The following is a 23,797-nucleotide window of genomic DNA, read 5'->3' on the forward strand; positions in this document are numbered from 1 at the left end:
CCCTTGTTACACACGGCGAGCATTAAAAAGCAAAAGAAAATGATTGTAGTTTGTTTGTTTGTTTTTTTACCAAAAATCACATGTAATTTATAAATTTTGTAAACTATACTTATAATTTTAAGATAGAGAAAAAAAAAAGTATAATTATATAATTTCTTTTTCAAAATTAGTCAAAACATTAAGAAATGACCATAGCAGCCATCAAAATCACTAGCATCTTACGTTACAATTTTAGTCTTGGTGTGATGCAATTTCACCATCTGAGCCACTCTAACAGAAATTATAAGGCTATCCAAAGTGGTAGTCCCTTCACGTGTGAGATGCAGAGTTGGACCCCTGTAGACGCGTGAACATTGCTTTAGGATGGGTGCGTTGGATGTGGCGTGGAGGAAGAAGACATGCAATATGATTGACTACCTTTGTTTTCGACCGTTTGCTAAGTTTCAACCGTTTCAAGCATTTAAAAAAATAAAAGAAAAAATAATTCATTGTTTCTTTAATTTCTCTCTATAAATACATTCACTTTACACATAATTTTCAAATGAAAAAACACACACTCTCTTTCAAAACAAACACATATATTCAACAAAAAACACTCTCTTCTCATATATTTTTTTATCTTCCACCTATGAATACAAATCAAAATATCTTACCGAGGGGGAGGGACCGGAAAATTTAAAACCGTTTTTAAAAATTCAATAAGAAGTTCTTGACGAATGTCACAACTAAATTCTATGTTTTTTTATGCTTTTTAGTAATTTAGGTTTAATTTTCTATGTTTTTTTAGTATTTTAGTTTTAATTTTCTATGTTTTTTTAGTAATTTAGGTTTAATTTTCTATTTTTTATATCTAATTTTCTATGTTTTTTAATTAATGTAATGTGGTTTCAATTAATGTAAAATATTTTATTATGTTTTAAGTTAATTTAATAATAAAAAAAATTATGGAGTGGTAATCATTTTCAATGTATAGTGGATTGGTGGTGGGTTGCTAGTGAAACTAACATGGCGTAAAGATGGCAACATTTTTCGGTGGGTTGGTGGTGACCACTCCCCATAGCTTAAAAAGGTATTAGATTGTCTTTTATTAAGACAAATGCATTTTTGTGTATTAAGATTATGATACTCAAGTCTACTAGCATCATTTTCCGAGACAAAAAACATATTGATGAACATTGATTGTCAATATAAACCATTAGTCAAGCCAACAAAAAATTGTTTGGCTACTTAATTTTCTGAGGTTATGGGCTTGTGGCTAACGATCACAATAAAGTAAATTGAAAAATAGTTTATTTAACGATCATCCCGGACTCTTCCCCTTCGAATCAGAAGTACCTGAAACATAAACTGAAAACCGTAAGCACAAAGCTTAGTGAGTTCCCCAAAATACCACATACCATACATATCAAACATATAATAGGCCCCGTTCATCATCGGGTCCCGCTTGGCTTCGGGCCCTGCCCGACATTGAGCCCCGCTCAGAACATATCTGTCAGTCATCAGGCCCCGCTCGGTATACATACAAACATATAAACACATGCAAAAATCACAAAGATAAATAGCATACAGTATAATCATCAGGCCCCGCCCGACATTGGGCCTGCCCGATAAACATATCAAGCTGTAGAATCTCTCAGATAAAAATCTCGGTCTGCTGATCCGGAAAATCTTTGCGCTAACATCATCAATAATATCCAATTAATAATTGGATCTTGACCCATAACCAAGAATCTAAATTACTTGTCCAATATCCATGGTAAAAGAACATTTTACCCTTTTTCCTACTTGACCCAAAATCAAGGCCCAACCCAATTACTTAAAAGGCCCAAATTCCTTAATGACATCCCAAGGCCCATTATGGACCATCATCCTAGTTGGGCCCAAAATCATCATGGACTTAATCCCAAGAAAGCACATAGTCTATCCATAACCCAAAGTCAAAAGTCTATTGGCCAAACAAGGCTCAAAACCCACAAGCCCAAAGTAATCCTGAGTCCAAAAGGCCCAAACATCGAAAGCCCACTCACAACATACCAAGGGTTATGCCCCGCATACCGGCCAGAGTCCCTTTTGGCCAACTTTGTCTTAATCACTTGTAACACCCCGACTCTCAGGTATTAATTTTATAACTTTATTTTCATATTTAAAGGTCTACTCAACAAGTTGGATGCCCTGACTCGTCGAGTAAGAACATTTTTGGCCACGTGTTTAAGTGACCAACTTGCCAAGTCGGAGGCATAACTCAACAAGTTGGAGCTGGAGAATGAAACCCTGATTTTCGGGGTTTTGCACCCTATTTGAAGGGTCATTAGCCTCCCTTACAACCCCTTTGAGTCCAGAAACCCTAAAATGCGTTTCTCTCTATATATGTGTGTGTTTTTAAGCTTGGAATGTGGATTTTGGTGAAAGGAGCTTGAAGATCAAGAAGCTTGATGCAAGGAACAGTTGTGGATCTGAGTTCTACTCCAGTTTAGCATCACTTGAAGGTAACAAGTTGTTACCTTGACTTTCCTCCTTCTAGATCTCTTCATGGTTAAGATTAAGGCTTTTCTAGCATGTATGATAGCCATTTTCGGGTATGGGCTAGGGTTTGAAGTTGCAGCTTCAGATCTGAACTTATCTTGGCCTCTATAACTATAAAGTTTCCAGCTTTAGCAAGTATGAGTTATCCCTTTTGAGTTAAACCCCATTTTAAGCTTGGATTTGGTACTCTAAGCCTTTAGAGCCTTGCATGCACGTAAAGTTTGCAACTTTACATAATAAGCATGCCTTAGGAAGCTAGATCTGCCATTTGGAGCCTTGGAATGGCTCAAAATCATCTAGACAATAAATAGACTGTATGAACTCAATGAGTCGGATAAGGAACTCGACGAGTTGGGAAGGGTTTTCTCGTTGTTTGGTTTTAGCATGGACTTGGCGAGTCAGCAGAGGACTCGACGAGTCAGTTAGGGTTTTCCCCGACTTCTGGACACGCATAGACTCGACGAGTTGGTCGGAAATTCATCGAGTTGGTGAGGGTTTTATGACCTTCTGAACTCTTAAGGAACTCGACGAGTTGCTAGCTGCATTCGACGAGTTGAGTCAACATGGATTGTTGACTTTGAGCGTTGACTTTGACTTGGACCAAGGGTTGACCAGTTGACTTCTGGGGGTATTTTAGTAAATTGGAATATTATGGAAATGGTCCTGTGGTAAATATAGGTGGTGGAGTCCGTGACGGTGATTTGAGAGTTTGAGCTTACCACTTCAGTTCGACAGTTGTGAGATGAGTTTTCCTCACTGTACTCAAGGGTCTAAGGCACAAAGGCCGGCCCTTTTGGGTTGTTATCCTGATATGCTATGCTAGTATGATCTGTTAGATCAATATCTTAGTAGATAGGATGGTATTATGCTATTATGATCTGTTAGATCAGTATCCTGGTAGATAGGATGTTATTATGTTGTTATGATCCGTTAGATCGATTTGTCTGTCTATAGGTTGTTATGTGATTATCTGTTATATATGTGCACATGTTTGATTGGTGGTTGAGGCTTATCTGCTTTGTGCGAAAGCCAATAGACCTGGGCATTCCAACCTGATGGTTGTGGGTCGTGAGTATTCCATCCCGAGGATGACTGGACTCGTAGTATGTAGGCATTCCAACCTGTTGGCTGTGGGCCTGGGGTATTCCATCCCGATGATGATTGGACCCATAGTATGTTGGCATTCCAACCGGATGGTTGAGGGCCTGGGGTATTCCAACCTGATGGTTGACTGGACCCATAGTATGTTGTTCGTGATTATATGTATATTGTTGTGTGTATGGGTATTTTGGGGGAACTCACTAAGCTTCGGGCTTACAGTTTCAGTTTTGGTTTCAGGTACCTCAGATGATCGCAGGAAGGCAAAGGCGTGATCGTACAACTCCTCACATTTTATGACTTTGTTTCTGGGATACTCTGATATGGAACTATTTTGAAAACCGATTTATAATAACTGTTGGTTTCTAAATGTTTTTAAAAATGTTTTAAATTGGCTTGAATTTTTTTGGTTGTTACACCACTTAAGCTCTTAACGTCAAAACCTTAGATCTACTTCATTTCAAGGTATTAATGTATATAGTTGGCAACTTTATCATCTTGTATGTCTTAATGGAACCCTAAAACCCGATTTTGTCCATTAAGACCCATAATAAGGGCTCTAACTCATGCATGGGCCAACAAGATTCATCAAGATGACACCTTTATACACAAAGAACATCATAGGGTTAAGATCTAGCATCGTAGCTCATGGAGGGACTCAAAATCCCAATAAGAACCCAACAGACCATAATAACCTCAAGAACAAGCCCTAATCTCAATCTAACACAAAGAGGTTCCAAGATAAAAACTTTCTACCTTCTGGAGCTAGCAAAATTGATAAAGATTATGGATCTACAACCTCAAGTCCAACCAAAGCTTGGTCGCCAAGCACCACCTTCTTCAATGCACACAAAACAACATAAAATTGTCGCACTTGCCACAAGTGCGGCCCCTCTGACTCCCAGATCTCGAATCAGCGGGCTTGGCCCGCTTGGCTGCCGGCTGAGACTGCGCCGGTCGCCGATCCCTCCCCTGAGACTCAGCCTCCTCCCTAGCCTAGGTCTCCAGCTCTATCTCCCTCTACCGGGCATTTTCCTGAAGCTCATCAAATGTCTGGTACGTCGAGTTCGCCACGAACTCCCGTATATCCCTCCTCAAAATGCTTAGATATCGGCTCATACGTGCCTGCTCGGAGAACACGTGCTCTAGGAAGAACATCGCCCGTTCATGGAACATCCTCGTAATCACTGTAACAGACTCAGTACCCTGCTTGAGGGTCAGAAACTCATGGGCCAAACACTCCTTCTCCACATGGGGAACGTACTCATCTCGGAACATAGCAGTGAACCTCTCCCAGGTCACTGCGGCAAGCTCAGCAGGCGAATAATGCGCCGTCACAAACTTCCACCAGTCCTTCGCTCAAGCGAAGCTGGTTCAATGCGAACCGGACTCTCAAATGCTCAGGAGATGAGCAAGTGAAGAAACACCCCTCAATGTCTGAGATCCACCTTATAGCTGCAATCAGGTCCTGGGTCCCATCAAACTCCGATGGTTTTGTGTTGCTGAACTCCTTGAACAGCAACGCATCACCACCCTGCGGTCTAGTTGCAGTGGCAGCAACAATAACAGCATCAGAAAGAGCAGCGTATCTCTCGTCAAATGTCTCTATCAGGGTGGTCTTGATAGACCCGAACATCTCTGGAATCTCAGTGCGGATGGCAGCAGCCACCTCATCATGAATCATCTGGCGGAGCTCCTCGTCGCTCACACCCCCTCACTAGTCCCTGGCCTGTGGCGTGTCCCCACCATGATGTCTCTCTGAAATACAACACAATATATCAGAGACTCGCTCGGGTGTACACACACTCGATATCCCAATCCTACTTGATCTCTGGTACCCTAAGGATTCTTACTTGGGCTGCGCACTGACCTGGTGCCTTCGGTAGTACGGGCCCAATACTACCGTCCACACCGCATCAGCATTCATCCCAAGTCCTCCTCCTAGAGTCCCAAATCCCAAGTACTCTACTCTCTTTAATCATATGCTACTCACTAGCAGATCTCTCATAAGCTCCTCGCTGCTATCTAAACACTCCTAAGCATCCCTAGTAGCAAAACTTCTAGACTAAGGCATCACATATCAGGCCACTCTAGTCCTAATAAGAATACCTAGTCTATTCTAGCATGCATAATATAACTCATCATAACATAATATATCTCATAATACTTATTGCAAGGGTATTTTGGGAAATCACCGTTCGGGCGCTGACTGATCGTACACACGACTCTGCTCTGTTTGTCTCAAAACTCTTTTTACTCTTTAAAATTGTTTTGCTATCAAATTTTTTCTCAAATCCTCAGTGTGAGTTCAGATACGCCCGAAGATGCATCTGAATCCCTCAAACCAAGGCTCTGATACCAACTTGTAACACCATAAAAATTAAATCAATTTTTCTCATTTTCAAAACACATTTTTCATTCACAAATTATTAATAAAATCTCATTGTATCATATCTCTGTTCTACAAAACATTTCCTAAGATCGAAATACATAAAAACTCCAGGTGTGTGTACGAATCATGTCGGCGCCTTCCCGCGCTCCTCACTACTACCTGAAACACATAACACAAAACACTGTAAGCACGAAGCTTAGTGAGTTCCCCAAAATACCACTCTAACACATATTAGCCACTCCAGGCTATAGCTCTGCTGACCTCTGGTCAGTGTGTCTCAGTGGGACCCTCCGGTCCCAACTCTCTGTGGGCTCTCTAGCCTTAACTTTATGGACCCATTGGTCCTATCTCTGGAAACTCTGAATCATGCATATCACATATCACAATAACACATAAATAGCATACAGATACGCTGGTACATAACTCAACAGTACACTAACACATAACTCTGTTACCACTCTAGGTAAAGTATAGTGAGAAGACTCACCTCGGATGTCTCGGTAAATCTTTGACTCGGTAGAAATATGGTGTAGCCTCCACCTAATCACATAAAGTAAATACTCTTATAAATATAACTCTCGAGACTACACTCAACCCTCTCTTGGCATCCTCAGAAGGGTAGAAGACCATTTTACCCTTCTCTAGACACAAAGACCCCATTGTTGACCAAACCCTCAAAGTCAACAAAGTCAACGGTCAAACTTTGACCCGACTCGCCGAGTGCACTTGGGTGACTCGGCGAGTCTATGCGTGTCGACTAACCCTCTGGATTCGCACGACACGTCGAGTCTTTCCCCCTGCTCGACGGGTTACACCTTGCATGAATCGCGGGGCCACCCCGACTCAACTCGCCGAGTCCCATTATGAACTCGGCGAGTTCCGCCTTGAACTCCAGTCCTCTAATTCCCTCTGACTCACTGAGTTATTCCCCCAACTCGGCAAGTACCCACTAAGTGAACTATGGGGAAACCCTAACCCTACTCGCCGAGTCTGCTCTTGGTACTCGGCGAGTTCATGCCATGCTCGAGCTCAAAAGACCTCCTGAGGTCAGATCCGTTCCTCTAACTCATAGATCTGGCCTTCTTAAGCAATATAAACACATAAAGTTTGGATCTTGATGCCCATGCGAAGACCCAATGGCTCTATTTGAAGAAATGGCCTCAATATGCCACCCTAAGCTCATATTACCCAAAGACAGCCCATAAAGATCAAGGGGCTTAGGTCTCTGGACCTCTTTGGATCCAGATCCGCAGCCTCAACACAAGAAGGGACCAATTGCACTAACAATCACACTCCAAATGGGCTAGAAACCCTAACTCTTAAGGATTAACACCCAAAACTGAAGAAGGATCGAAAATATACCTCAATATGAAGTTCTTAGGCTCTGAAATCCACAGGATAGCGCCTTCTTCAGCTTCCTCTTGCCTTGGTCACCTTCTTCTTGCAAAAACACCCACACAAGGATCAAAAATGGCCTCTCCTCCCTCACAAATGCTCTAGATCGCTTAGGGTTTCACTCAGGGGTCTGGTAGCCGCAATTGGTGGCTATAATCCCCTTTAAATAGGCCTCAAACCCCGGGGATTAGGGTTTCATTAAACAGCGTGGACTTGTCGAGTCCACAAGTCGAATCGCCGAGTCCAGTCATTAACCCAGATGGAAAATCGTGACGCTACTCGGCGAGTCTAAGCGTCAACTCGCCGAGTCCCTCCCAAAATCTCCAAAAATAAATGAATAATTAAGCTACCTGGAAATCTGGATGTTACAGTATCGATCAACTGAAAAGGAAAAAGAACAACACTTTCCTTAACCCAAGAGCGAGTTGCACTAAAATGACCTCTCTTACGGAGGAGCATCGAGGATTTGGCATCGTCAAGTCCAAGTCTGACGTCCTGTATTGCCTCCAAGTAACTGTTTATCCAGTCGTTTTACCGCCATTGCTCCTCCACCTTCTGCCCTCCGCCCCTTTCTCTGCGATTCCACTTTGTGTGTACTATGAACGTGTATAAATGGTTGTGAGAGAGAGAGAGGGCCCTCTCATATTTATTGTTATTATTATTATTATTATTATTATTATTATTATTATTATTATATATATATATATATATATATATTAAATTAAAAAAAGAAAAGTAAAGTAAAAAATAAATAAACGAAGGGCATTACAGTCATTTTAGTTTACCGAGGGATCAAATACGCATCGAAACTAGGCCAAAAGGACTACCAATCCAAAAAGTCGAAGTTTTGACCAAACCTCAGATAAAATGCATACCACAGGGACCATTTTTGCAGTTTTGTCTATATATTATTAATTCTTATTGTGCTTATGAATAGTAATGTATTTTATTTTGGGCTTTTGCTATAAATGTTTTACATTTTGACAGATTTAGTCCTTTCGGTTTTCCATTTTGACATATTTAGTCCTTTTGGTTTTCCATTTTGACATATTTAGTCCCTGCAAACAAAAGTTTTATATTTTTCCAGATTTAGTCTCTACAAAAAGGTTTTATATTCTTGTAGATTTAGTCCTTATAACAAAAATTTTATATCTTGGTAGATTTAGAGGCTGTTTGGCAGGATCTGAATTTTTAAGAGCTGAATTTTTAAGAGGTCTGAATTTCTAAGAGGGTCTGAATTTTTAAAATCTGAATGTACAAATGTTGTTTGGTTGGAACCTCTGAATTGCAATGCTGAATTATAAAAATGACCATTTTACCCTTCTGTGTTTTTTTGCTGAATTTGACATTTTTTATTATAAAATAACTGAATCAATTTATTGAATAATTATAAAAATATATACAAACACCGTATAAAATCCAGGTTAAACATAAAACAAGATTAGACATAAATCCGAATCAAACATACCATTATCATTTCTTGATTATACCCAAAGCAGTTAATTGCAATAATACAAGAAAATCAAGATTTCATATCACAAATGACAAACCAATTTTTAATTGTTGTACCCAAAACAATTAAAAGCTCCAAAATAATGATAACCTAAAGTAAAAAATCTTCTCTTCTCTTGTCAATTTTCACTTGTTTTCCAAAATACCCTTTTTGCGTAAACCATAATTTTTTTACTTAAATTCACCACATGTTCAATATATAGCAACGTCTTCAAATTTCATCAAGGTCTTCAATATTTATGTAAAATAAATTGTTTCCCAAAATACCCTCGTTATTTTGTTGAACCTTTGTAACTAATACAAATAATAAATTTACAAAAGATAAACAAGATTTATGTAAAATCACTAAAACTCAAATACATAAGAAAGTATAAATGCAAACTTTTAGGGGATTAAAGAAACTACCTGCAGTAGGTGTATGAAGGTAGAAAAAATGATAATCTGTTTAAAAAAGTTAACAAGACAAGTAAAAAAGGAACAGGGGAAAACTTGACAATATATATGCAAAATTATAGTGACTCGATTACGTTAATTCTCATATGTTTTTTCTGTTCATCTTCCACATCTAACAGTCACATGTAAGATTCTTTGCATGCACAACACATCAAATTGTTAATCATTTTTTTGGAAAAAAAAAACTCCTCAATAACTAATGTTGATCCTTTTCCAGGGAAACACCATAACCTTCATTTTAAATGCCTAATTATAGTAGTAGTCTAAGGAGATAATCATCAGCTAAATAATACATCCAACATATTTCTGAATTTCTTGAGATTGCACCAAATGAGATTTCAGAAAAAGAAAAAAAAACAAATTTTCACCTCAATTCCATTCCTGTGCAGTAAAATTGAAAGTGGTCAAAAAACCCTAGCATCCGATCAGACTTCAAAATCGTGTATCATAGCTAATAACAAATTAGGGGGAATGGTTTCATGTGTAGACTAGAAGAATAGATTTCACAGAAATCGATTTTAGAAAATTAGAGATAAACAAACCCGGTGTATCAAGGCGGTTTAGTGGCTATCGTCGGCGCTGTCGAGGCCAGATACCATCACTGGCGACGATGGCATTGTTGAAGACTCGTGTGTGTGAGGTCGAAGATGGGGGCGGCTATGCTGTCCGAGGTCAACAACGGGAAGATGTTGGCGGATTTGGTCGGTGATGAGAGAAGATGATCGGCGCTGGAGTTGTTCGGATGTGGGAAAAGAACAACGGGACGATGAATTGTAGAATCGATGTGTGTTGATGGACGAATGTGTTTGAGGGCAAAAGAGGGAAGAGCGTGTTTCTTTTTTATTCAGATATAAGCTGATATCTGAAAGTTTAAGAGGGTTTAATTCATAGGCTACCAAACACTCTGAATAATTAAGAGGTTGCCTCTTAATTTGTCAACTAAGAGGCTACCAAACAACCCCTTAGTCCCTGCAAATCCTTTTGGCAGATTTAGTCCCTGCGATAATGGCTTTACATTTTGGCAAATTTAGTCCCTATAATTTATTAATTTATAGAAAAGGTCCATGTAAAGTTTTTTCTCAAAAATAATCCATATGTGTAAGATTTTTGTATTTTGGCGGGTTTGACCCCTGCGAACAAAACTAATTACAAAAATTGTCCCCGTTGGCTTTTACTAAACTGCTGATAATACATAAAAAAATAAAAAATAATAAAAAACCCAACCCCATTGCATATAATAGGTTTTTTTATAGTTATAATGCAATATCAATCAAAAACACGATGCACTATGGTTTGTAAACATATAAGCTTTTTTAATGTGCCCAATCATAGATCTAAAGCACATTGCATTAGGGTTTAGCACCACATATGCTTCTTTAGTGTCGCCATTTATGGGTTGAAAACACAATACACTATAATTTGAAAATTATGAATTCTTTCAATTGTCATGTTTTGATTTTCATTCACAATGTCATACACTAAAGAAAATGATAATCATTATGAATACCCTTCAACTCAACATTGCTTAAACATTCTACTTGTTGGTTTGATGAAAACTCAAGCATACAGAACTTGTAGTTTATTAACAAATAGTTCAATATATGTTAATTAAATCCTTACCTTCAACTATCAAAGACATTGGGATGCTTTTGTCATAGTTATAAATTAGTTTCTTACATACTAAGAACAAAATAAGTGCAAAATTTATGAATAAATCAAAATAAGTTAAAAAATCCCCATTTTTCAACTAAAATAGGGTGTTTTCTCCCTATTATATAATGCTTTTGTTATAATTATCAGAACAAAATAGGAGAGTACGCTATAACATCCGGTTTCAAGAAGCTTTTAATTTCGAAAATTATGGGCATTAATGGATCAAGTTAGGGCCCTAGATTTCAAACGATTTGATTTTTAGACCCAATTGAGTGTGGATTATATGGGTTGTATGTGCCAAGCTTTTGGTTTGTGCTTTGGAGTCCAAGGGTATAATGGTAAAAGTGATGTTTTATTGAATTAAGGATTTTAGTTCGGAAGGTTTTAAACTAAAAGAGATTATATGGGATGGTAGGGTTTTTCATTATCTTTCCAAGCATATATAGAACGCCGAAATCACATCTGGGATGCGAAAGTTATAACCACTGGAAGTTAGGAAGGAAGTGGGTCTAGGCCGGTACGTTAGGCGTACATGGCATGTACGATGGGCATACTACATGAAATTGGTCACGACCATTCTTTGAGTATGCTGGGTGTACATATGGTATGCATGGCGAACCACATGAATCTCTAACCCTAATATTTGGGTCTTGGACCCTATTTAAGGACCTTAACTTATTGGAAACCTTTCTTATATTTAGCATCCATCCTCAATAGCCCTAATTTAGAAACCCTATCTCCATTTGTGAGATTCTTGAGCCTTTAAGTGACTTGGAATGTTCTTGGTGCATCTTGGAGAAGAAGAAGCTCATTGGAGAAGTGTTGGTTATCTTGGAGCTTGAAGATCCAGACATTGTTCACCTTTATCTTTCTTCTGGAGGTATAAAGCTTCAATCTTGATGATTTTTTATGTAGATCTAGCTTTAGGTTATTTTATGAGCATGTTTTGGTCCCATGGCTTGGATCTTGTGAGTAGAAGTTACTCCAGAACCTTTAAGCATCATTTCTGGTCATTTTGAAGCTATTAGGTCATAAAAATCGGATCATGGGGGTTGTAACTCACTCATGCATGAGTTGTTGACCTTTTTATGAAGTTATGGACCTAAGGCTTGGTTTTGGGCTCCATTAAGCCATGAAAAAGCTTAAAGTTGTCAACTTTATCAATTAAGACCTTTTTAGGAGTTATATATAAGTATTAGACGAGTTTTCTAAAAGGATTAAGCCCCCAAAAGTGGAGAATGGACATTAGCGAGTTACGCTGGGTATACCATCTTGGAACGCAATGCATAATGGGATTGTTCGGATTCCCTTTCTGCTAAGGTTGCGTACGCGGGGAGTAATGGGTGGGTATGCATGACATACTCACCAAGAAGCCATTTCAACTATTTTTGGGCCTTGGGTCATTTTGGTTTTGGGCCGTGGGTAGATGGGTCAAGTAAGGGAAGGGTAAAATTGTCTTTTACCCTTAGTATGATAGAAAAAGAAGTGGCCTTTAGTAATAGGTTATTACCCTAATTATTGATTATGGTTGATTTTGGTTATGTTTAGTGTGAGAAACCGGGGTAGCAGCAGCTCGAGTGTGTGTTCTGTTGACATCAGTTTGAGGTGAGTCTTCTCACTATACTTATGGGTCAAAGGCACCAATATCGACATATTGAAATGTGTTATGTAGAATGCTAGCTGTCTTTGTGACTTTTACATGGTATGTTGGGTTGGGCCCATGAGCATGTGATGGAACCTTGTCCCTGATAAGACCTTGCTTCTGCTTCACGGATAAACTCTTCTTGGTTGCCTGGTTATCACTGCAAGATCACAAAGAACAAGAGGCGTCAGCTGCTTTCCGGGAGAACACTCTGACGGTCAAGTTAGGGGATGATTTAGGGTTTGTGTATGTGTTCCCTAGAAGGGCTAGAGAACTTACCTTGCTGGTCTGAGAATGCATCCTTTTATACCTAGCGCTCCTGCCTGGTCCGTACCAGACAGGATCGCTTTTGGGGAGACAGGATCAGACGCGCTGATTGGAGGGTCGTACGCCCTCAACTGCTAGAGCGCTCTCATTGGATCCTACGGTAATGCTCTGATCCTACTATTTGTCTCCTGACCGTACCTTTTGTCTTGGAGCAAGGAGCGTCACTTGGCGGGCGCGAGCCTTCCGCCTGGGCGTTTCGCTCCTGGGGGCGCCAGTGGGCGTTGAGCCTGCTGGGCTGGGCCTGGCTGGTGTGCCCGGCTCTAGGGCTTGGACGTAGCTCTGCTGTGCTGCCCTAGGCACACCATTAAGTCCCCCAGTCCAGTAGTCGTAGCGTTGCAGCGCTAGTTACGGCGTTCTGGACTTAATTGATTGACACGTGTTCGTTTTCCTCTATCTGCCACTCCGTTTTTAATGGCAACGTGACTGCACGTGACTGCTGGCAGTTACGTCATTATGTCAGACATTTAAATGTCCCGCTTCTTCCCTTTCTTTAAGAGGGTGTTTGCACAGTTTCTTTCGCTTCATCTGTTCCTCCCTTTCTCTTCGTGCTCATCCTTCTTTCCCTTTCATGGCTAACCTTTCTGGAATCGTCCCTTCTGCTGCCGAGTGTCGATAATTGGAGACCACGTATGGCTTATCCTCCTTAGAAGGTGTGGAATTTCCCTCTCCTGGCTCTAGCATCTCTTCCCCTCCCCCTGGCAAAATTGGGGTTTTCCTGAAAACCCTGGATGCTGGTATACGATTTCCCCTGACAGACTTTCAGGAGAAAGTCCTTCAAAAGGATGGTTGTAGTCTTCAGATGTTGAACCTCAATGCTGTCAACAAAGTGGTTGCCTTCGTGATGATCTGTAGGGCAAACGGGTACCTTCCCGACTACTTTGTCTTCAAGTTCTTCTTTCGATTATGCATCACCGGAGACAAATGTACCTTCTCAGTCCGGCGAGGGGGACACGCCTTAGTTCCTGATGGGCGTACCCCCAAGAACTGGCAGGATAAGTGGTTATGGGTGAATTAGGAGCTGGTTGGAAGTGGCCGCTACCGTGCCAATGCATTCGCTGATACCATTCCTAAGCTTTTCCCCCATAACCAGGGTGTTGCCGATTATCTGAAGAGTGTGCATGTATCAGCCGATGATTACTCTGAGGCGCTTCTTTCTGGGGTGGGGATGAGTCCTTCTTGGAGGCGGCGTGGCAATATGGCAGTGTTCTTCTCCGTCGTTGATGGTTAGTGTAGTATCTTCCCCCTTTTCTTTTCTTGTTTCTCCTTGTTGCTTCCGTGTTTTTAATATTTCCATTCTGCTTTCCCCCAGGTACTGAGTCTTCTTTGTCTATGGATGAGGTGCTGCGTAAGCGCTATCAGGGCAAACTGGAGTTTCGTGAGGTAGACCTGGTCGACGGCCTTCCTCCTCCTCACCGGGAAGACTGGCTTGCTCTGACCAATGCTCCTCCTGTTCCTCCAGTAAGCTCATCGGCGTCTAAGGAGGATCCGTTGCACGCTCACCCATCTCCTCTGTCATGCCCCTGGGCGGCGTTCCCTCTTCCTCCCTGGAAGACAGTGAAGATAGCAAAGAAGGTATCATTGCTGATGTTCGGCGGATGCAAGCGAAACGGAAAGCTATGCAAGCCATGGGCGAGCCGGTTACTGGTGCTCCCCCTGCCACCAAGAGAGTGCATACTAGGCGCAACTTTTCTCTCCTGCTGAGTTCGATGAGTTCCACACCAGTGAGTTCCACATCCACTGGCGTGGTTGTGATTCCCGATGATGATGCGCAACAGTCTGAGGGAATCAACAGGGCGATTGAACAGCCCGTTATTTCAGATTTTTCTTCCATTCCTTCTCCGACTATTCCGTTTGTTCCCTCTAAGCTTTCTCCGGCAAAGGGCTTTGGCCCCCATGGGCCGGTTACAGTTTCCAAATATGGTGGCCCTGGTGATGGTGCATCTGGGTCTACGGTTTTTGTGCCATCTTGGGATCTTCGCAACGATTCTCGTCTTTCTATGCGTGCCAATGCTTTGGAATTCTCGCGCCACGCCTTCCCTCCAGCTGCAGTTGGGGATATGGAGGCGATGGGTAATCCTGCCCTTGCTCACAATATGGCTTACGCTGCTGCACAGGCTATGTTTTATCTTGTTGCAGGTTCCCAACGTATCCATACCCTTGGCGAGGTGGAGGCCACACATGCCACCTGTGGATCACGTGTGGCTAGTTTGGAGCATTGTCTGAGTGAGCTTGGTGATGATCTTCGTTCTTCTGAGAAGAAATGTGAGTTACTAGCATCCGAGAAGAACATTCTTGACGAGGCTAGGGCTGCATTGGAAACCAAGGTTGACTCTCTCACACAAATGAATGAAGGTTTAATGATCCAGGTTGAAAGTCTTGAGCGTGATGCTGTCGATCGCGACGAGCTTGTATCGTCACTGCAGTCAGACGTGGATGCTGTTCGGCGAGACTTGGATTGTTTGTTGCACGTCGGCGTTTTTCGTATTGTTGATAAACTGATAGAGCACCCTGACTTTACCAATGCCATCAGTCTTATCCGCCATGCTGCGTACATGGCTGGGGTTGAGTCTGTTCAGAAGACTTCAGGTGGCGGTGGGAGTGGGGAGGCGTTTGTTGGTGCGTCGCATGTTGGTCCCGTGGTTAGTATAAATGATGCTCTTTTGGCCTTCGCTAGTATGGATCATGCAAGTCTGTTAGGTTTGGGGGAGGTGGGTATTGAAGGTTTGTAGGAGTTATGCTCCTTTGGTGGTTCAGAGGGTACGCCTGAGAGTATTGTGGATCATGAGATGGTCCTGGTGACGGGTGCTGACATGGAAGGTGGTGGTAAGGATCATGGGTCTGGTGGTGGTGGTGAGCGTGATTTTGGGGCGAGTGTTGGTGATGGCAACGTTAGTGAAGTAGTTGTGGATGATGGAGAAGGCGATGGTGGGGTGGTTGGGGAAAATGCTGGAAAGAGTGTTGGGGAGGAGGCTGTGGCAAGTGAGAAAGATGTTCGTGGGGATGGTCGGGAGTCGTAAGGTTTCTCTCTTTCTGTTAGTTTAGTATGTGATGTTTTGCCTTGTAATGTTTGAACTTCTAAAATAGTATTTCGCTTTCCTGGATGTATATTTGGCCTGTTTTAGGCATTATCTTTTGTCTACCTGTTTTGTTTTGTGTTTCGCTTGCTCGTTTACTGCGCACTATTCAAGATATACAACGCCTTGATGCGTCGGGCACTTTGCTTTGCCCTTGCTACTATTGACACATTAAGTGTCCATATTGGACGCACTTAGCATCCATGATTGGATTTCACATGTAATCATTCAATCATTAGACTAATACGCTAAGTATATAAAAATCAGCAATTGCATTATCATTTCATTAACCGCGGGTTTTTTGAATACACTAAGTGTTGAACTCATGACGCTTAGCATGGTATTTTTAAATACACTAAGTATTGGACTCATGTCTCTTAGCATGGAATTATATATACACTAAGTATTGAACTCATGTCTCTTAGCATGGAATTTTAAATACACTAAGTATTGGACTCATGTCTCTTAGCATGGAATTATATATACACTAAGTATTGAACTCATGTCTCTTAGCATGGAATTTTAAATACGCTAAGTATTGGACTCATGTCTCTTAGCATGGAATTATATATACACTAAGTATTGAACTCATGTCTCTTAGCATGGAATTTTAAATACGCTAAGTATTGGACTCATGTCTCTTAGCATGGAATTATATATACACTAAGTATTGAACTCATGTCTCTTAGCATGGAATTTTAAATACACTAAGTATCAGGTTCATGTCATTTAGCATGAACACATATACTCTAAGTATTTGGGGTGCGATACACTCACTGAGACGTCAACCAACTGGGGTCGCCTCCCTTTCCTTCCTTTCCTTGCCTTAGAAAAAATACTTCTTTAAGTTCCTAGCATTCCATGTTCATGGAATGGGCCTTCCTTCCATTGTTTCTAACACGTATGCACCGTTCCTATTTGCCTCCGTGACTCTGTATGGGCCTTCCCATGTTGGGCCCAACTTTCCTTGAGGTTGGGCTCGGCTTGCCTCATTTTTCCTCAAAACATATTTGCCGACTTTGAAGGCCTTCTCCTTTACCCTTTGGTTGTAATATCTTTCTTTTGCATGTTTATACGTGGCTTGGCGTACACCCGATTCTTCACGCTTCTCCTCTAGGATATCTAGGTTTATCCTCAGGTCTTTTATGTTACTTTCCTCGTCCTTGTTGGCCACCCTCAGTGTGTTCGTTGCCACCTCCATGGGAAGCATGGCTTCGGTTCCATACGTCAAGCTGAAAGGGGTTTCCTTTGTGCTTTTCCGTGGTGTAGTTATGTATGACCACAACACCATTGGTATCTCTTCTGCCCAATTTCCCTTTGCTTTGACCAACCTCTTCTTAATCCCATTGATAATAGTTCGGTTGGACACCTCTGTTTGGCCGTTCGCTTGAGGGTCTGCCATCGATGTGAAGCGTTGGCTTATCTATTTGGCGGTGCACCATTCTCTGAACGGGTTCTCAGCAAACTGCAAGCCATTGTCGTTGATGAGAACCTTAGGTGTTCCGAATCTTGTCATGACTTTTTTCCATACGAATTTTATCATGTGTGTAACGCCTGTGTTTCCGGGCTTGCCATATTTAGCAATATAATAGTCTAGGTTAACCTTTGTAACCCGTTTCGAAATAATAAGAATGTATTATTTGAGTATTATGTGTTTTGTGCTTAATTGCTTAATTATGTGGTCTGATTAATTAAGAATAAAAATAAGCGTCAAAATTTAAGTGTAAAATAAACTTAATATCTTTGGTTAATGTTGTAGTAGTCGAAACGAGGTTTCCGAATATATATAGAACGCCCAAATCTGACTTCGTATGAGGAAGTTATGATTTATCGAAGTTCCGGCTTAGCGGTATACAGCCTGAAATACTCGAATTGAGATCGAGCGGTTGTTAGCCGAAGCAATCTAAATGAGAATCGAAGATCTCGTTGTTGGTATCGAAGCGATAAAAAGTTAGGCGAGAACGGACGTCAAACGAAGAAGTTATGAATTTATAACGAAAGTTTCTGTCGCGGCCTATTAAAAATAATTAATAAAAATAAAGTCAAAATTAGCCGACGGAGTCTAAACGAAAGTCGTAGAGCATGGTCTCACCTTTCCGTGGATATAAAGAACGTCGAAAACGGAGTTCGTATGAAGAAGTTATGAATTTCCGAAGTTTATTAATCATTTTGTATTTAAATTTAAATCAAAATTCGGAAGCATTATCCGAAGGAGTCACCGATCTGATCTGAGGTACGCCCCGCGTACTCCGAGGGATGTCGACACTCGCACTCGAGCACTTCGGATACGTAAGCAATGACGTTTTGGGCAGTACGCCCCGCGTACTCCGAGGCTCCAGCCTCTATATAAAGGATCCGAAGACAGCCATAATTCTTGTTCATTTTCTTCTCTTCTCTCTAGTCTTTTGCATCGTTTTTCATGCCGAAGCTACCCCGAAGTCCCGGTATCATACTCTAGCCCCGAGGCAAGTCCCGAGATCCCGAAGATCCCGAGAAGCGCGGTTCCCGAGTCGAAGCTCTGCCCGCGAGAAGTTCGATTTTCGAGGAGATCTTCCAGATATGCTGTGGATTACTACTTCTATAAGCCGTAGTGCTGTCGGATCGTCTTCTGATCAAGTGAGTGTGTAGTTATTTCTTCTAATACAATAATACGAAGTATTTTATATAAAAATACGTGCCATGTGTATATATTTGGTTGTGTTATGTGTGAATGAGTATTCACTCTCTTCTATCTTATAGATCTGCTTATTTCTTTATGAGATATGTGTTATGTGTGTGTGTGCCTCATCTGTTATGTGATATATGTGTTGATTAAAGCATGCTATACAGGTTTTCTTTAAACTACGTATGAAAATATATATTTTTATCTACTAATATGTTGGGTAGAACATGGGTAGATAGTTGGTGTGTAATAAACAGATGAGAGGCCTCGATGTTGTTGTTGTTGTTGATCTAGTTATTCAGCGGAGTATGGATAACGACCACGGACTCTTTCTAGACAGTCCAGTGGAACGCTAGCAGGTTCATAACCTGTAGGTGTTGTGAACGATGTGTTCACCGGTGTACTCTATCCCCCTCATGGTTGCCTTAGGATATCTATTGTTGAGGAAACCCCTTCGCAGTGATGTCCGTCCCGATGAAAATCCTAGATTAGGTCCCTTGAGATAGTTGTTTTAGGGACGTAAAGTGAGGATAACGGGAATGGGTAATCGGGATAGTGTTTGATTGGTGAAATTAAATATAACTTATTTATTGTGGGTTGAAAACCCTATATGCTCACCAGGCTCCCAAGCCTGACCCACTCAGTTTTATTTGTATTACAGGAAGTGGCATAAGGGCGTAAGATGGATGGATCATCTTGTTGTTTTGTTTACAAGTCTGTATATGTATATATTTGTTGAATGACTTGTAATGTTTATCGTTTATGCTTTATGGTCTGTATCGGAACATGACATCCCGAGTTTTGATTATATAATGAAATGCATCTCTTGATGAAATGCTTTGATAAATATTATTTTATCATGTTTTGTTTTGGGAACAAATTCCGCAACTCTTTCAAATCAAAAGGATTTACTCTGAAAATATTTAAAAGCATAAATGAATATCGGTCTTTTCTGGCCGAGATTTTGGGGATGTCACAGTTGGTATCAGAGCATTAGTTTAAGCGAACTCGGAATTTGTAGGATTTCTAGACTTAAACTTAGAATGCTAAATGGAATGATGAGATGTGTGTCTGTTGGATTTTAGACACGAGCACTAGTTTATTTTAGGAAAGTTGCCTAAAATGCTTTTATGTGCTAAATGTTATATGTTGCCATATATGATATTATTTGTTTGGATCTACGGTCTGTTGCCGACCGGATCTGGAAACCTTATGTGTGTAGGATTCTAAGCGTATGCCTACGTTATTGGAACTAGCATGTAAACGTTTCAGGGTGATAAGGATGATTTGAATATCTATCGTGAATGAGGATCTAATTTCACCTTATTCGGTGTGTAGATCAAAAATGGTGAGAACAAGGAGTGGCGTTGGAAACGCGGATGAAAACAGGAATCAACCGCCAGTGATTGAGCAGATACCTGTTGTAGCAGCAGCACCAAAACCAATAACAATGGTTGCGGTGCAAGCCATGATTCGGGCTATGCTAGCCGAACAAAGGGAGGAGATGCGACAAATGTTGCATAATAATAGGGATGAACCCGTCATACCTATTGAGGAACCTGAATTGATTCCCGAGCAATCGGAGGAAGGGAACAATAGTCGCATGGTGAGTCAAGTTGGGACTCAAGAGGAACGAAGGAACGATCCAGAAAGGAGAAACAACAAGGATGGGCGTATGTACAAGAACTTCTTGGGCGCCAAACCGCCAAGTCTTTCTGGGAGCCCAAAGCCTGTTGAGATAATGGATTGGATCTCCGAAATGGAGATGGTATTTGAAAGTTGCGACTGTAGCAACAAACAGAAAACCGTCTTTGCGGTTAGACAACTGAAGACTGGGGTCTTGAGTTGGTGGAAGTTGTTGGCAGATACTATGCCACGAGGAGAGGCCCTGAAAATGTCATGGGAGGAGTTCTTGGAACAGTTAAGGGTGAAGTATTGTTCGGAGATAGATCTGATTGATCTGAACAATGAGTTCCAAAACTTGAAGAAAGGGAAGATGAGCATAGATGACTATGCTACTGCATTTACTGAGAAGATGAAGTTGTTTCCGTACCTAGTGCCGACGGAACTCTCCAAGATTGAGAGGTTTGCTAACGGACTGCCTGCTGACTTTGGTCCGACAGTCAAAATGGCAACCACTCTGAAAACGGATGTTCGTGCAGCTAAGAATGTGGAGGCCCAGCAGAAGGAAAGGGGTCTGGAAAGGATAGATGTTGGAGAAAAGAAGAAGTTCGATGGAACTTCAGGGTCCAACAAGAAAAACAAGTTCTCGAAGTCTGGTTCGAGGGGAGGTGGAGGTGAAGCGAAATGGTGCGACAAATGTAAGAAGAAGCATCATGGAAAATGTGAGGTGGCGAACACATGCTACAAGTGTGGAAAGCCAGGGCACTATGCCAATGAGTGTAACCTCACAAAGAAAGTTTGCTATGGTTGTGGTGAGGAGGGTCATATGTTGAGGGACTGCCCGAAAAAGAAGGAGGCAGCTAGACCCAACATTCCGCCAAAGCCAAAGGCGAGAGCATTCCAGATGACACTAGAAGCTGCTAAAGATGAAGCTGATGTCGCTTCAGGTACCTTTCTCGTTAACGAATTGCCTGCCCAAATTTTATTTGATTCTGGAGCCAATTACTCCTTTATATCGCATGAATTTGGTAGAAAGCTAGCTTTGCCTGTTGCTAGACTAGATAATGCTTTATTAGTCGAAGTTGCTAGTGGCAAGTTTGTACCTGTTAGCTATCGCATGAAAAACATCTTAATTGATCTGAATGGGAATAAGTTCCACGAGGAATTATTGCCTATCGAACTTAATGGTTTCGACATCGTATTGGGAATGGATTGGCTTAGCGCCAACGACGCCGAAATTTCATGCAAGAAGAAAATAGTCAAAGTAAACCCGCCTGGGAAAGATTCGTTTATGGTGTATGGAGATAAACGCAGAGTGAATTCTGGAATCATTTCATTGATGAAAGCCAGAAAATGTTTGACCAAGGGGTGTACATCGTATTTAGCATTCGTGATTGATGCTAAGAAGGAAAAGAAGGTGATGCAGAATATTCCAGTTGTGTGTGATTATCCGGAAGTATTTCCCGAAGATCTTCCTGGATTACCGCCTGATCGACAAGTGGAATTCCGTATTGACTTGTTGCCAGGAACGACGCCAATTGCAAAAGCACCTTATCGATTAGCACCGACGGAGATGAAGGAACTAATGATGCAACTTCAGGAGTTATTGGACAACGGTTTCATTAGACCTAGTTCATCGCCCTGGGGAGCTCCGGTGTTATTTGTAAAGAAGAAAGATGGAAGTATGAGAATGTGCATCGATTACAGAGAGCTGAACAAGGCAACAATAAAGAATAGATATCCGTTGCCGAGGATTGATGACCTGTTCGATCAATTGCAAGGTTCGAGCTATTTCTCGAAGATCGATCTTAGGTCAGGATATCATCAGCTAAAAGTAAGAGAGCAAGATATCGAGAAGACTGCATTCAAAACTAGATATGGACACTACGAGTTCTTGGTTATGTCGTTTGGACTAACCAATGCTCCAGCAGCGTTCATGGAATTGATGAATAGGGTTTGTAACCCGTTCCTTGATAAATCCGTGATAGTGTTCATAGACGACATTCTGATTTACTCGAAAAGCCAGGAGGAGCATGGCAGACACTTGCGAGAAGTGTTAGAAGTCTTGAAGAAGGAGAAGCTGTATGCTAAGTTCTCCAAATGTGATTTTTGGATTCGTGAAGTCCAATTCTTGGGTCACGTGGTCAACCAAGAAGGGATAATGGTTGATCCAACGAAGATCGAAGCTGTGACGAAGTGGGAACAACCGAAAAGTCCCACGGAGATTCGAAGCTTTTTAGGATTAGCCGGATATTACCGAAGGTTTATCCAAGGCTTTTCTTCGATCGCTAGTCCATTGTCAGCTTTGACCCACAAAGGAGCTACTTATGCTTGGGGTGAGAAGCATCAGGAAGCAGTTGAGAAGCTAAAGAAGAAGCTATGCGAGGCACCGATACTTTCTCTACCCGATGGAGTTGAAGACTTCGCTGTCTATAGCGATGCGTCTGGTGTTGGTTTGGGTTGTGTTTTGACCCAAAGAGAAAAGGTGATAGCATATGCGTCTCGACAGCTGAAAGAGCATGAAAAGAACTACCCGACTCATGATTTGGAGTTGGCAGCGGTAGTTTTCGCTCTGAAAATATGGAGGCATTACCTCTATGGCACGAAGTGCAAACTTTTCACTGATCATAAGAGTCTCCAATACCTCTTTAATCAGAAAGAATTGAATATGAGGCAACGACGCTGGCTAGAATTACTTAAAGACTATGACTGCGAGATACTTTACCACCCCGGTAAAGCTAATGTTGTTGCTGATGCTCTCAGTCGGAAAGTCAATCCCAAAAGGAAAAGACCAAGAGCGTTGAGAATTGAAGTTGTCTCAACTATTTTGGAAAGTATAAAGAAAGCTCAGAGCGAAGCTGCTGAGAAGAATGACAGAAAGGAGGAACGTTTGGGCAAAACGTTGGTGTTCGGTGTAGACAGTCATGGACTGAAGGTGTTCCAAGATCGGATTTGGATACCTAAGACAGGAGGAGTCAGAGATCTTCTGATGGAAGAAGCTCACAAAACCATGTACTCGATTCATCCCGGTAGCACTAAAATGTATAGGGACCTGAAACCCTACTACTGGTGGCCGACGATGAAGCTTGATGTTGCAAAGTATGTGGCCGAGTGTGTGACTTGTGCGAGAGTCAATACACAACATCAGAAACCGTACGGGAGTTTAGAACCTTTGCCTGTGCCTATGGGTAAGTGGGAAGACATTGCTATGGATTTTGTCACTAAACTGCCCAGAACAAAGAATGGTCACGACATGATTTGGGTGGTCGTTGATCGATTCACTAAGAGTGCGCATTTCATAGCGGCCAGGGAGAAATGGTCTATGGAGAAGCTTGTGAATTCTTACGTGAAGGAAATTGTGAGGCTTCACGGTGTTCCGTTAACGATTGTGTCGGATCGTGATAGTCGTTTCACATCGAGGTTTTGGAAAAGTCTACAAGAGG

The 23,797-nt window shown here is 41.5% G+C and overlaps 1 long non-coding RNA gene across 1 annotated transcript; it reads right to left on the minus strand.

The window, feature by feature from the left end:
• Positions 1-8,863: 8,863 nt before the first annotated feature.
• On the minus strand, positions 8,864-10,228 carry LOC145090514 (uncharacterized). The gene is made up of 2 exons (XR_013701621.1): positions 9,916-10,228; positions 8,864-9,824 (listed from the first exon to the last, which is right to left on the minus strand). It is a non-coding gene; the product is annotated as an uncharacterized LOC145090514 (long non-coding RNA).
• Between the last annotated feature and the right edge of the window lie 13,569 nt (positions 10,229-23,797).

This window comes from Lactuca serriola, chromosome 2 (assembly GCF_051521515.1).
Source record: "Lactuca serriola cultivar US96UC23 chromosome 2, Lser_US96UC23_V15, whole genome shotgun sequence".
NCBI classification, from domain to species: domain Eukaryota; kingdom Viridiplantae; phylum Streptophyta; class Magnoliopsida; order Asterales; family Asteraceae; genus Lactuca; species Lactuca serriola.